This window comes from Dipodomys spectabilis, unplaced genomic scaffold, assembly GCF_019054845.1.
Source record: "Dipodomys spectabilis isolate Male_0828 unplaced genomic scaffold, ASM1905484v1 ptg000175l, whole genome shotgun sequence".
NCBI classification, from domain to species: Eukaryota; Metazoa; Chordata; class Mammalia; order Rodentia; family Heteromyidae; genus Dipodomys; species Dipodomys spectabilis.
Window position 1 is genome coordinate 6,771,137 of NW_024870852.1, and position 15,328 is coordinate 6,786,464.

General features: G+C 47.1%; 1 protein-coding gene across 3 annotated transcripts in view; it reads right to left on the reverse strand.

Annotated features, from left to right (window-relative positions):
• Smox (spermine oxidase) overlaps window positions 1-6,940 on the reverse strand; it is a 40,851-nt gene extending 33,911 nt beyond the window's left edge. For all 3 annotated transcript variants that reach the window (XR_006149699.1, XM_042694709.1, XM_042694710.1), the window contains exon 1: window positions 6,791-6,940. The gene's annotated coding sequence lies outside the window, so the exon portion shown is untranslated. The remainder of the gene's footprint in view (window positions 1-6,790) is intronic.
• Between the last annotated feature and the right edge of the window lie 8,388 nt (window positions 6,941-15,328).

Genomic DNA, 15,328 nt, shown 5'->3' on the forward strand with positions numbered 1-15,328 from the left:
ACTGGATCACAAGAGATGCCAAGTATGGATGACAGATAGCAAGGCCCAGTGTCTAGCTGTCCACCTTCAGCGCTAGCCTACTTACCTCAGGTTGTACTACAGCCTGCAATTCAACTCAAAAGACAAAGACTTAGGTGTCAACAATAGGCCTCCTAACACCCATAGGGCTTGCACTGTGCTTGCTCTGTGTCTCAGTTTCCTTCCCCAAATGCAAAAGACAATGACCATTGCTCCTGCCTCCCTAAACTCTAAGGCTGTGTATTTGGAGCAAACAGTTCCCATCCTTGTATGGTCAGCAAACATTTCCTCAGCTAGCCAGCCGGGTCATTTGCCAGAGATCTCCTCACCCCAAACCTTAAAGGCTCACAGTCAGGGCTGCCACACCCTCCTCCCTGTTCCCTCCTTCCTGGCCTACATCCTGGAAGTGGCATCCCTTGGGAAGTTCTTACTCTTGCACTGGATCTGCAAGGAGAGCGCACTGGAGTATGTAACTTCAAGGAGCTCGCTGGGCTCAACAGCCCCAGGAGCAAAGAAGCGAAGTCTCTCATTCCATTTTACAGACAGACAAAAAGAGGTATGGACAAAGCCAATGGTGAAGTGGATTGAAAGTGGATTCAATCATTTCTGGCTCCTACGTTTCTATTCCTCCAGTTCTACTCCCAAGGCCAAAAGCTCCACCTCAAAGCATTCTACACAGAATGGGAAACAGGCCAGCCTATCTGTAGAGCCTCTACCTACCCATCCTCCTCTCTAGAGAGGCTGAGGCTTTGGGTGGCAACTATGGGAGGAAATGCTAAACCTGGAGAGGGGAGCACTCTAAGGGGGTTTTGTACTAGAAGCACTGACCTTCCCAGCACCCAAAATCACTGTGCTTATGATACTCAACCTGGTCTGGGTCCAAAGCCCCTCTTAGAAGAAAAGCTGGGCATGAGGCAAAAACAGCTCAGCCACCCCTCCAAGCAAGGACCACTTCCAACCTTAGAGGTGTGACCTCTCCCCACCAGGCTAGGCAGCTCTGGAAGGCAGGGAATACCCCACACCCCTCCCCACATTAAGAAACTGGCACATGCTGAGAAGTAAGCAAGAAGGGGCGCAGTGGTCTGGAGTCTAGAGCCAGGCTACCTGGGTTCCAGCCTTACTCTGTCACTATTAGATGTATGACTGGGCCTCAGCACGCACATTCTGGAAGAGAGACCCTATAAGCTGCTCAAGGAGGTGGAAGAGTTAATATGTGCAGTCCTTACAACAATGCCTGGCACTCAGTGAATAACCCCGGGCTTTGCCCCAGCCTCCTAGCCTCTGCCAGATGTCTCCTACTCAGCATGCCCTTCACTCACAGCCTTTCCTACACATGCCAGCCTGACCCCAGACCTGGACCAGCAGCTCTTAAAGCCAGCATTTAACTCATGGAGTAACCTCAGCCCTTCCCTAGTTCCTAAGAAAGCCTAGCTCCCTTCCTCCTTATTCTAAATTTCTCTCACTCTCAGCCCTCCAGTCTGAGAGAAACTGCCCCATAATTCAACCCTTGACTGCTCCTGAGAGCAAAAAGGAAAGCTGTGGGTAGAAAGCCTGGGTCCACAGACCATAGATATCCTTCCATCCTCACTTGCTTCTTCCTCTCCAACTCGCTGCCCCTAGGACGGGACACTCAGCAGCCACCCAAGGGAGTAGGCTGAAATAAGTCCTACATTGTCCCTATCTCCCGAATTAAAGATGTTCCCTCCTATCTAACACAACACACAGACACACAGACATAGACACACACACACACACACACACACATACACACAAACACACACACACACACACATACACACAAACACACACACACACACACACACACACACACACACACACACACACACACACACACACACACACACACACACACACACCCCACTGGGCAGACAGATGACTCTCAAGCTACCCCTACCTTCTTCATTTCCCTTTCTCAGATCCCATTAGTCTCTTAGATTTTTGCAACTACTTGCACAACTGCTTTTGTGGAAAGAACATAAATAAAAATCCACAAAATCACCAGACAGTTATAGGGATCTTATACTAATTGCAATAGCTCTGTCTTTCTGCTCAGTCCAGTCTTCTCCTTCCCACCTGACTCAAGATTTCCTGAGCACTGGTTATGGACCAGGCACTAGTTTAGATGCCCCAGATAGAGGTGGATTATTCAAGCAAGGTTCTAGCCTTTAAGAAGCTAAAGTCACAATAACTGTAATAAATGGTGCTAGTGGCTCATGCTATAATCTTAGCTACTTGGGAGGCTGAGATTGGAAGGAGCATGGCTCAAGTTCAGCCTGGGCAGAGAAGTTCTCAAGACTATTTCTCAACCAAGAGCTGAGCTGAACCCAGGTGCATACTGGGACAGGAACTGGGACATTTATCTTGAAAATAAATAGGAAAAAGATCAGGAATGAAGGTATGGCTCCACAGTAAAAGCTCCTGCCTAGCAACTGTGAGGCTCTAAATCAATACTCTCACACACACACACACACACACACACACACTTTAAGATAGGATAGATGGTTGTGTTCTCTTATAATGAAGATATATATAAACATGTAGAAAGGTTCCAATGAAATCATCCCACAGAACTAATGCAAAAAAATACTGTTTTATGGTTCTTTTGTTGTTTTTGTCAGTTGTGGGGCTTGAACTCAGGCTCTTGGCACTCCCCCTGAGCACTAACACTCTGCCACTTTCAGCCACAGTTTTGGGGTGGTTAATTGAGATGAGTTTCACAGAGTTTCCTGCCTGTCTAGCTTTGAACCATAATCCTCAGATCTCAGCCTCTGGAGTAGCTATGATTACAAGCATGAGTCACCAACACCCAGCTCAAAATAGTATTTTTTTAAGCTAGATCTAAAATACAACTGTGCATATACAGAGCTCTATGCATATACATGCAAACAAACTGACTCAAGTATGATATGCTTAGGGTAGGAATCCAAAGGTAAACCACTAATATACTGTTTATCAAAACAAATACCAGGAAGTAGAAATATGTTTAGGGGGTTGGGCAAAGGAGGGGCACAGGAATGGAGGAAGAGTGAGTATATTCATTATATTAAATGTACACTATGTAAAAAATGAACTGCGTAACTTGGGGGTAGGAATAGGATAATGGGTAAAAGGATGGGAGTGGTGACACTGACCCAAGAATCGTTGTACTTATAACCTGATTTGTGGAATTATAACCTCTTTGTACAACTACTTAACGATAATAATAATAAAATTTTAAATAATCAACAAAAAGCCAGGCAGGAGGCAGGCATGGCTCAAAAGTGTGAGTGCCAGGCAAGCAAGAGAGCACCAAGCCTTGAGTTCAAACTCCAGAACAGGAAATAAACACAACGACAATGGAAAGGAAACAACCAGGATCTATGAGCATATCACTTGAGTCCCTGAACCCTCACTTAAATAGAAAGTAGCTGTATACCAGTGGCTCATACCAGTAATCCTATCTAAGAGGCTGAGATAGGAGGGACATGGTTTGAAGCTAGCCTGGGCAGGAAAGTCCATGAGACTCTTCTATTAACCACCAAAAAAAGCCAAAAGTGAAGCTGTGACTCAAATGGTAGAGTGGTAGCAATAAATAAATAAATAAAATCTAAGGGATCGTGCCCAGGTCCTAAATTCAAGCTCTAGGACAAGAAGAAGGAAGGAAGGAAGGAAGGGAGGGAGGGAGGGAGGGAGGGAGGGAGGGAAAAAGAAAGAAAGAAAGAAGGAAGGAAGGAAGAAAGAAAGAAAGTGAGCAAGCATGAACAGGGAAAGAAAGGGAAGGGAGAGAGAGAAAGAGAGAAAACAGGCAAGCAAGCAAACCAGGTGCTATGATGACTTACAGGAGAGAAGGTGTCCTCTAACTATACTAGGAAAACATTTGAGGAAAGTTTCATGCCACACCACTACCACTTGAGTCCCACAGACTTTCCCTCCAGGCTGGCTTCAAACCACCATCCTCAGATCTCAGTATCCTAAGTGGCTAGGATTACAGGTGTGAACCAGCAGCACCTGGCTGAAGAAGGTATAAAAGAAATAAAGTTAAGTTGAGATCTCAAAAATAAGGCGCAAAGAGGGGGAAAAGTTCCAGGCAGAGAAAACAGCACAACAAAGACCCAATGGGGCAGAAATTTAAGGTGCTCAAGAAACAGAAGGGACTTGGATATATTTGTTGGGAAGAGTACACAGAAGACAGCGGTCAGAGATAAGGCTGACAAGATCAGCAGTGGCCAGATTGTGAAGAATATGATAGGCCACCCCAAACCTTCATGGTTTTATTCAAGAAAACATCAAGGGTTTTAGCAGAGAAGATGATCTGACCAAAATGTTCTAGATAATCTTGCAGCTCTGTGAAAACAGCAGAGAAGGGCAAGTATAAGCATAGGAAGGGCTACTTCAGCATTCTGGCAAGACTGGCAAGATTTCAAAAATAGCTTGGCACCAGGCAGTAGTACCTGGGGCAGTAGCTTTGGGCAGTAACAACGCAATCAGAGCATGGAAAGACCTGAGATCGATTGTGTGGAAAGAACCAAAGACCTTGCTCTTGGACTGGCTTAAGGAAGGCAGCAGGAGGAAGTAGAGGCCACCTAGTTGCCTATCTTAAAAGGTAAGTGGTTACAAGCCACACTGAAATAGCAAGGCTTGGAGAGGATCCTGATCCGGTCTGGGCAGTGTTGTCAGGGCTCAGCTCCATCCACATTGCTCTTCATCATCCAGAACATAAATCATCAAAAGGGCAGTTGGACAGAACAGCTAGCTGAATGAAGATAAAAATCTGCTACTTAAAAACATAAGAGGGAAAACATGGAAAATGTGTGTGTTTATAACTGATTTTTAAAAATCAAGAAGAATAAAGACTGGGGGGAGGCAAGCCTAAGTGGAAATGATAGAAGAAACAGAAGCCAGAGAGAGGAGGGGATTGAGGAAAGAGCCCAGGGTACACAAGGAAAGAAGGCTAAACAAGAGGCGGCCAGAAAAGGAAGAAGAAAACCAAGAGCCAAGGAAGGCTATTGGTTCTACAAAGACAAGAGTTTTTTGTCTTGTTTTCTGTTTTTATTTGAGGGTGAGTGTGCGTGTGTGCATGCACACATGCATGCCAGTCCTGGAATTTGAATTCAGGGTCTACAGCCACAGCTTTGCTTCCAGCTTGTTGGTGGTTAACTGGAAACATCAGAGTCTCATTGCCTTTCCTACCCAGGTTGGCTTTGAATCACAATCCTCATATCTCAGTCTCCTGAGTAGCTAGAAATGTAGGCATAAGCCACCAGTAGTACCCAGCTAGAACAGATAAGAGTTTTGAAAGAAATTAAGGGAGGAAGGCAAAGGTCTTCTAACTGTGGTACTAACCACTGGACACCCTAACTGGTTGTTTCAGGGAAGCCGTGGAGCAGAAGCCAGGTCAAGTAAGCTGTAGCTCAAACCACAAACTTGAAAGAAGCAGGAAGAGACACGTTGAGTATAAACAGCTCTCCAAGATCCATTGTGAAAAGTGGGCCCCTAGCTGCAGCAAGCCAGGGATCAAGGCAAAAGTGGAGCTATAAAACGAAAGGGGGAAGCAAAGCCTGTTCTTACACTGTGGGGAATGATCCAAGGGAAAAGAAGCCACTTCTAAGAGACAGACAGAGACAGAAAGGAGGTAACCGCTGGATGGGGTAAGGGAGATCTTGGAGCCTAAGGAGAGGCAATGGCAGGGACTGGGATGCTCCCCACCTCCTTCAGCCTCCCCCTGTCCCCCACACACAAGAGAGAGAGAAGGGATAGAAGCAGCAGAACGCAAAGGTAGAGGCCTACCTAGCACCCACTTTCAGATAAATGCCCTCCTGTCCCTCCATTTGTGTCATTGACCCCCAGCACCTGCTGCTTGCTCCACCCACAACCAAGCTGCCCCTACCACTAGTGCTACGCCACCACCAGCAGGTTCTCCCAACCACCTGTGGGTATATCCAACAACCTGTGGGTATATCTCACTTGCTCATCTCATTCTGCCTTTCCCCCTCCGGGTACCAGCTCCCGCTGACTGGGGGAGGGGGGGCAGGGGGGGGGGACCCTCAGCTACTCTAAAGCAGCCCTACCCCCCACAAAGAAAGTGGCTTTTCTTGACACCCCTTTCTCTTCCAAAGTGAGCGCTCTAACACACCCTAACCCCCCCCCAAACCTTGCCAGCCTGGCTCATGCCAAGGGGAGTGGGGGTATCAGCCCGCGAGCCCCGGGTTGGCGTTTCCAAGAAGGCTGCTCCGCGATCTGACCTAGACCACCCGACTCCTGGGGTCTGGAGAGAGGGCAGTCCGCCTATGCTCAAGCCCTGGCTGTCGGGAAGCCCTGTGATCCTTCTCTGTCCTCCCCAGCGCCCACCCTCTGGGCCGCCCGAGTGGCCGGGCGTCGGCGCCCGGCTTTGTCTGCGCCCTCGGAGCGCGTCTGCGGAGTGTCCCAGGGGCCCCTTCCCCCCGCAACCCGGGGGTCCTGCCTGCCCCCCGTCCACCCCGCCTCACTCCAGCTCGTGAAGCCCCACCCCCCCAGGGTCGCCCCTCCACTTTCTCCCTATCCGAGCCAGGGGGTGCGGTGCCCGCCGCTCCCCGCCAGCCTCCTGGAACGCAGCGCACCCCCAACCTTCCCCGCCTGAGCGCCCCGCTGGCAGCCGGAGACCGAAGCCCACTCAGCTCTCCCGGGGAAGGGGCGCGCTGCGGGGGCCCCTCGCCCTCCGGCGGTGGCCACAGCCCCTGCCTGAGCTCGGGCGAGGCTGGGGACCCCGGGCGCGGAGCCGGCGCGCGCGCCGTACCTTTCCCTGCTGAGCCGGGGAAGTGATCTTGGGCGCGCGGCCTCGGCCTCCTCCGCCAGCCGCCTGGCTTCCTCCTCCAGCCGCCGCCGGGGACCGTAGGGGCCCGAGCCAGCCGCCGCGGCCTGTGTGGGGCCCCGCTCCGCCTCGCGTCCCCGGCCCACCCCGCCCGGTCGGCTCCAGCCCGGCCCTCGGCTCCGCCTCCGAGCAGAGACTCGCCGCGCTCCTCCCCCGGCCCGCCCCCGAGAGGCGGGGACGCCCGAGGCCCCGGAGCCGGGGAGCTGGCGACCGCGGCCTCGGAACTCACCCCACTCCCGACCCCACGCTGCCCTCTGCCCGCGCGCCCCCTGGGGCCCCCGTCTCTTTCCTCCCGCTGGACGCCGAAGCACAAGTAGCTGACCAGCGCTGCCTTCCCAATGCGGGGCGTAATGCACAGCCAGGGCTGCAAGTACGGCAGAGCCTTAATGCCGACCTCAGTTTACCCTAGGAGCTGGGAACTGTCCTTTTGAAAGGAAGGAGCGTCCCCTCTCTCCTTTGCCTCCACTAGATTCCAATTGGAACGTCAAAGGGCCACGGTCCGAAGGCCATCTCCAATCTCTACCAGCCACCCCTCCGCACCTCACTCCACGCTGCCCACTGCCCACGCCTCGGAACCCTCAGCTCATCAATCACAAATCCAGAATATCAGGAAAGGGGACAGATGTCATTCCCTTCTTGGCCTGCCACTCACAAGCCAGTGTGAACACAAGTGACTACTTAAAGTCACCCTGTACTCCAACCCCGGTTTAATCAAAGCTAAAGCTACTGTATGACATTTTTTTCCTTTAAAAGTCACAATTATTTAGATATTATTTGTTTATTCCTGTTTGATATTCCACAAGCACTGCTTCCTCTGGTTGGGTTTTCACATGTCCTAGTTTATACAGTTATTTCTAACTCAATTTCAACGTATTTAAACCCTGGGCTACTCCCGGGCTGATACTTAATTCAGGAGGTACAAACTCTGGGTGGAAGCAAAGCCCTTCTAAACTGTCTCTAAGACTGGAGGTGTGCTCAGCCTACCCTAGGACCCCCAGGCTCCAGTGCACGGCATAGGGTCAGCATGGCTGACATGAAAACCCACCACTCAGAAGACTGAAGCAGGAGGATTGATCCTTGGAGGCCAGCCTGGCTACTTAGCAAAACTCCATCTCAAAAACCAAGAAGGATCAATGTCGCTTACTGGTAGAATGCTTCCCTAGCAGTCTACAAGGCTCTCCTCCAATCCCCAGCACTAAAAAAAATAAACAAATACAAAAAAGTCACCGGGTAGAGGTGGTCCTGCAGAAATGGGGCTTGGTGCTCTCTACAAGAAAGACTTCCTTAGGAACTGGCTTTCCCAAGGAGACAAGTGAATTCAGATGAGATTTCTTCTCAGGAGGAAAGGCTTTGTCATTGACCAAGCAGTTCCCTCCACCTGGGAGCCCCTTCTCCTCACCCCTTGCCACAAAACCCCACTCTCACCCCTTGGGTTTATATTTCCTCTGTCACAAGGACAGCAGAATATTGATGAATTGCTTTCAGGGCTTGATCTGGTGTTGAACATGACCCTCCACAGACACTCAGGGAAGCTACCTAATCTCTTTTTTTGGAGGGGGGAAGGTCCAATCGTGGGGCCTGAACTCTGGGCCTGGGCGCTGTCTCTCAGCTCTTCAGCTCAAGGCTAGCGCTCTACCACTTGAGCCACAGTGCCACTTCCAGCTTTTTTCTTTTTGCTCATGTGGTGCTGAGGAATCAAACCCAGGGCTTCAGGCAGGCAAGGCAAGCGCTCTACCACTGAGCCACCTTCCCAGCCCCTCTAATCTCTTTTTTGTTTCATCTGTAAAATGGGTTTAGTAAATAGCACCGGTGCCTGTTCCAGTAAATAAAAAACACTAATAATACAAACTTGATGGATTGCAGGTGATAGGAAACGACTCAAATGGACGTTGTATAAGCAAACAGGAAAGGTATAGGTTCATTCAACAAAACATTCCAATGTTATGAATGGTTAAGGAATCTCGACATTCAACAAATATCAAGACTACGTCTTCCTTCATCTCTCATCTCAACACAAGTTGCCCGATAGCAGCTCTAGCCTTCCTCCTCACAGCCCTAGTCCTCATTTCTTTGAGAGAGAAAAAAAAGCCAAGATTACACCTAGTTGTCTGTGCCCAGTTCATCCCCAGAGTTTGGATCTGTATCTTAAGATAATTGGCAATTTCCACGTTCACCATCTGGAAAATGAAGTTGCTTGATGTAAGGAAATCTAGTCTGGTCCATCCCCAAACCATCTCTGAGATGGTGATATTGGTGTAGAATAGTCAACTACTACTGGAGTCAATCCCACCTAAACTACACAGATGGAGATTTTAGGACAGTGTTTACCACTGGAAAGTTAATGGACACAGAGCAGTGTGCCAAACATGAAGTAAATTCCCCTTTTAACAACCTCCCCACCCCCACCTCAAATCCTGGCCATTATTAAAGAACCTCAATAGGTCACAAGGGTACTTCTATGTTTGGGACACTTTTTCTTTTATAGTTATGTATTTTCATGGTAAGATCTCCTGTATTTGCCCAGGACCAGCTTCAAACTAAGATTCTCCTACCTATAGTCTCCAAATGGCTGAGATGACAGGCAGGAGAGACCATACTCAGCTGTTTGGGCAAGTCTTTGAATGTCATCAATTTTTCTCCCTACCCCCATTCCAAAGGCAGGAACTCCTTTTCCTAGTCTCCTTTGATGCAGAAGTACTCGCACCATCCAAGCCTTAGCAATAAGATTTACATCATTGAAAAATGTATACATGTAAATGAGTAATGTGAGGAGCCAGGCTATCACCCAGAATCCATTCAGGAAGTGGATATCAAGGATGGAACTTTGTACTAGGCAAATAGCAAATACGCCAGCACAGAAGCGTTCTTGCCAAACAAATGAAAAAGCATGTTTCAATTGTCTACAATTGCTACATAACAAGCCACTTTCCACACTTGGTGACTTAAATGACTTACTTTTACTTTCTCACAGTTCCTTGGGTTGACAGGACTCAGCTGGACAGTCTTTCTGTTACACATGAGGCTGATTGAAGACGTTAGAAGGAAACTTGGCTGGAGCTCCTTGAGACCTCTCCAGCAGCATAGTCTAGACCTAGGATAGTCTAAACTCAGCAACTTGTTTTCCCAGAGAGTAAAAACAGAAATTGTCAAGTCTTAAGACTTACCAAATCATGATTTCTACCAAATTCAATCAATGACTAAACTCACAAAGCCAGCCCAGATTCCAGAAGGGGATAAATCAAGCCCACCTCCTCATAGAAAGAGTGGAGTTGGATGGTTTCCAAAAATGTTGTTGTTTCTGAAATCACAGATTCGATAACTTCAACAACAGAAACTTACTATCTCACAGGTTCCGTGGGTAAGTCCAAGATGTCAGCCAGGTTGGTGCTTTCTAGGAAAGACAATCTGTGCCTGCCTCTCTCCTGGCTTCTGGCAATCATGGGTGTCCCTGGCTTACAGATACCATCCCTGTAGTCGCTGTTGTTATCTTCACCAGCATTCTCCCTGTGTAGGTCTGTATCTCTCAAGTATTCTCTTCTTATAAGGGAAAATAGTTGCCATGAATGATGGCTAAAATAAAATCACTTTAGTTTTATCTCTGTAAATAATCTCTCTCCAAATAAGACCAGACCAGAGATACTGGGGATTAGGATTCTAACATCTTTTGGAGGTAAACATAATTCAAGCCAAAACAAATGTCCACACAGGAATGGAAAGAATCCTTGGCAGCCATCTTTGCAGATAATTTACCATAAAGCAGAATCCCCCCAAGAAAATCTCTTTTTTTCTTTTTTTTCTTAATTTTTTAAATTTAAAAAAATTTAAATCTTTATTTAAAAAAAATAAATAGTGTTTAAAGGGGTTTCAATTCTACATGTTGGTTTATGAGCACAATACATCTTAATCAATTCACCCCTTCCATTGTTCTCCCTCATCTCTCCCAACCCCACCCAGCCCTTCAAATTAAACTTAATATTATGACTATATTTGCCAATCCATTTTTCTCATTAGTCTGTGCCCCATTTTGACCTCCCCTACCCCTAACAAAACATGTTTCAGCTTCCTGGCATTTATTTTGTTAAACCATAGGTTAGGGGTTGAAAGGAAAGTTAGGACATTGGAATCCTCCCTTGAATATATCAAACTTTAGTCAATTTTTTGTGTATAAATTTATGTACAGCTCTGTATACATTTTTGTATGCTTATAATTTAAACTTAACTTCTCCATGTGAGAGAAAAACATATCCTTTGTCTCTCTGAGGCTGACTTATTTCACTTTACATAATTTCTTCTGGGTCCATCTATTTCCATGCAAATGGCATAATATTGTTCATCCTGATGGATGAGTAAAATTCTACCTTGTAATTATATATAAAATTCTATTACACAAGTATATATAATTCTATTATATAGTATATATATACAATAGTATATACAAACATTTTAATTCTATTATATAGAATATGTACATATAGTATATATACATCTATCACATTTTCTTGATCCATACATATGTTGTAGGACATCCAGGCTGTTTCTATAATGTGGCTATGGTGAACAATGTAGTAAAGGACATGGTGTGCAAGTTTATTTACTGTATCCTGTCTTTGCTATCTTTGAAAAGAGATTTCTAGGAAAAGCAGATTCAAAAGAGGGCCAAGAACTGTAAACCCACATTGTCACCTGCTTTTCTGTCCACCAAGAGAGGCATGGGAAGATCTCCCTCCCAAAAGCAACCAAGGTGATCTCACATTTCACCTTCATGCTTCATGTGGATCAGTCCTGAAGGGCAGATGCTTAAAGAGCTCAAAGTAGCCCCAGAAATTCCAAGAACTCCTTGAGACCATCCAGACTTCTTCACCCAGACTTTCTGCTTATGAGTTTTCTTGTTCACTCATTTTTTTCTTTGTTTGATCATCTTTGTGATGACAATGGCTCTTCCAAAGGTCACAGGCAAGCACCTTGAAAACAAAGCACATTTTTGCCTTCAGCTCCTCCATTTAAATCCCCAAGAATACACCCATCTGTCCTCCCACAAGCCTGCTCACTTCCCCACTCCCACCACCAACCCAGACCTAATCCACCTCCACCCCAACATGAGTAGTAGCCACTGAACAGGATTTGAGAAAACCAGGAAAAGCCAACTAAGGAGGGTACCTCAGAACACATGAATTAAGGAGGGGTTCAATCAGTAGAGATGGGGCCAAATGGGAAATTTATTCTGTAGGCCCCTTGCCTTGTTTGGACCCAAATCCTTCATGTAAAATAGAAGCATGGAAAGTGGTGTCTTCTAAAATTACCCTACCTACACACAGCCCCTCTCACTTCCAACGGGGTCCCCAACCCATGAGGAACTGTATACCATACACCAGCTTCCCTCTGGAGGTCTCCTCTGGGCTCTGAGTTATGCCTGGCATGCTGGGCCACAAACAAACAACAGTAGCACCGGAAGAAGCCTAGGCCCAGCTGACTGCCCCAGACAGTCCCAGCACACAGACAGCTCTGGTAGAGCATACTGACCTGGCCTATGGTTGGATATCTGTGCCTGTGGGTCAGCATCCTGGCCCCAGCACACTCTGGTGGTCCATGGCAGACAAGCTTGCTAACCACAACCTACCGTGTCAATGACAAGTAAACAGGATGAACTGATGCCTGTCTCCCTAAGCAGATGGCACAACACCATCTAAACAGGAAAGGAAGCCCTCAGCCCACACAGGGCTGCCTTCAATGTTCTATGATGTAGGAGAGAGGGGAGCAGGAGAGAAAAGTGAGGGGGCAAGAATAAATAAAGAACAAAGACCATGAGACAGAAAGGCAGCAAAGGAGACAGAGAGAAGGTAGTAAAACAAAGGTCTTAGGAGGCTGTATTTCTATTAAGTGCTCTGTGTTCTCCAAAGGTGTCCCCAGTTACCCGTATTTGCCAAGCTTCTGTGATTCCCACTGATCACACTAGCCCCTACCACTGGTCAGTCCTCCTTACATCTGACTTCTATTCCTAACCCTCTGGTCTCTCCCTTCCCCTTATCTCATGGAGATTCCCCCCATCTTCTGCCACCTCCCACCAGGCCCTACTCAGGATACAGCTTGTCCTAAATATCTCAAAGATAAAACTACTCCCAGAATGCCCTTCCTGTTGAACAGGAAAAAAAAAGTTCTAAAGTATGTCTCCAGCCAGGCTTTTCCCCCAGAGAGCTGAGTTCATCTTTGCTCCTTTCGTGTTGCTACTGAATCTGCTACCATTGCAGATTCTATGATTTCCCCATATTCACTGGAGACACTGACCAGCTTATTGGTTTACCCAAGGCTTCCAGCAAATAAGGAACGAATTTAGCCTTCTGACTCTTAGCTTACCAACTCCCATTCCCTCTCCTGCCAGGGCCACATATGGCTGGTCTTCCAATGGTCTTGGTGATCATCTTGCCTTGATAGGAGCACCCCAGGCTAGTGACTCAGGTAGGAGGAGGCTGGGTTTGTCAACATCCTGGGAGGAACTCTTATCCATGAACAGACCATCAGCTTAGTCACTGGGAGATTCTGGAGGTTGGGAGAGGCTGACTCATCCTTGTCTTTATCGCTGCTGAGAAGGCAAAGGCCCCACACATAGAAGGGCCAGCCAGATCATCAAGATTTCCCAATCCAACTGAAGACAGAAAGTGAACCGTGTGAAAAGATGGACCAAACCCCAGGAAGGTCCTTGTAACAATCTTAAAAGAAGTTACCTGGGAAAGAAGGAAGAGTCCGGGAGCCTTGGAAGTACTGAGGGTAAAAGCAAAGATCAAGACATGCAAAACTCAATATTCAGATTCAGACTCAAAAAAACAAACCAAACCAAACATATAGATACATTTGAAAAAATGTTGTTTGCCTTGAAAAAACCTTTGGGAGGTACTAATGGGAGGATTCCAGTGTAAGGGTAGCCCAGGCAAAAAGGTAACAAGACCTTCTATCTAGAAAATAAACCAGCTGGACGCCAGTGGCTCATGCCTGTAATCCTAACTACTCAGGAGGCTGAGATTTGAGGATCGCGGTTCAAAGCCAGCCCAGACAGGAAAGTCCTTGTGAGACTCTTACCTCCAATAAACGACCAGAAAACCAGAAGTGGCACTGTGGCTCAAGTGGTAGAGCACTTGCCTTGAGGTGAAGAGCTCAGGGACAGCGCCCAGGCCCAAAGTTCAAGCCTCACAACTGACAAGAAAGAAAGAGACAAAGAAACAAAGGAAGGGAAAGGAAGGAAGGAAGGAAGGAAGGAAGGGAAAAAGGAAGGAAGAAAGAAAGAGAGAGAAAGAGAAAGGAAGGAAGGAAGAAAGAGAGAGAGAGAGAAAGAAAAAGAAAGAGAGAGAGAAAGAAAGAAAGAAAGGGAGAGAAAGAGAAAGAAAGGAAGGAAGGAAGGAAGAAAGAGAAAGAGAGAGAGAAAGAAAAAGAGAGAGAGAAAGAAAGAAAAAGAAGGAAGGAAGGAAAGAAAGAAAGAAGAAAAGAAAGAAAGAAAGAAAGAAGCTAGGCAGGGAGGTTTAATTCTCTAATCATAGCTACTTAATAATGGAGAATTGATGTCTAAGGTCAGCCCAGGGGAAAAGCAAGATATCCTATCTGAAAAACAGAGGTGGGGCTGGGTTGGGAGTGGGGAAAGTGGGCGCATGGCTCAAGTGGTAAAGCACTTGCTAGCACTGAGTTCAAACACTAGTACTACCAAAAAACAAAAAGTACTACCAAAAAAAAGTGCCTTTACATGGCACTCCATTCTTGGTAATTGCCAGGATTTGCAGGACATCTCAGGAACTTAGCCCACTAGAAACCTCATTCTGAAAGAACAGCAGCCATGATTAGCTACACTCGTATATGAAACCATCCATATGCCCTTGACTCCTGCCCTCTGCCTCCCTCACTTTCAGAATCACCCTCAGAGAACTTGTGAGACACTCCAATAACCAGGCCTTACCCCAGAGTTTCTGATTCTGTTAAGGGTGGGGCCCTGCTCTTTGCATTTCTGAGTTCCCAGAGTGCTGCTGGATGTCAAAGGTCACTCTGAGACCCACAGATAGAGATAGACCTAACACCTGTGTTTTCTGTGTATGCCCTAAAGAATTCACAGAGGGGGTGCTACAGAAGAAATTACTTTATATTTGAGCTGCAATGCTCCCCGGGGTCCTGCTCTTCCTGCCTACTGATTTCCCCTGGGGGTTGTCTCTCCTCTCTCCTGAGACTCACTTGCACCTTCTTAAGTGTTCTTACACCCCTAACACTCACTTTATATGTCCAACCCAGCTGCAAACCTGGCTTTACACCTTATTGAGGAAATCAGAGCCATTATCTTCCCACTACCAGATCTTCAACCTTACCCATCTTTGGCCCACTGTCTCTCCTGGCAGATGAAATATCCTGCTTCCACTAAAGACTGACCACACCACATATGTCTTTTTCCTTTAGATCTTCTTCTCTTGTTTCTTCCATTGTTACATTCCCATA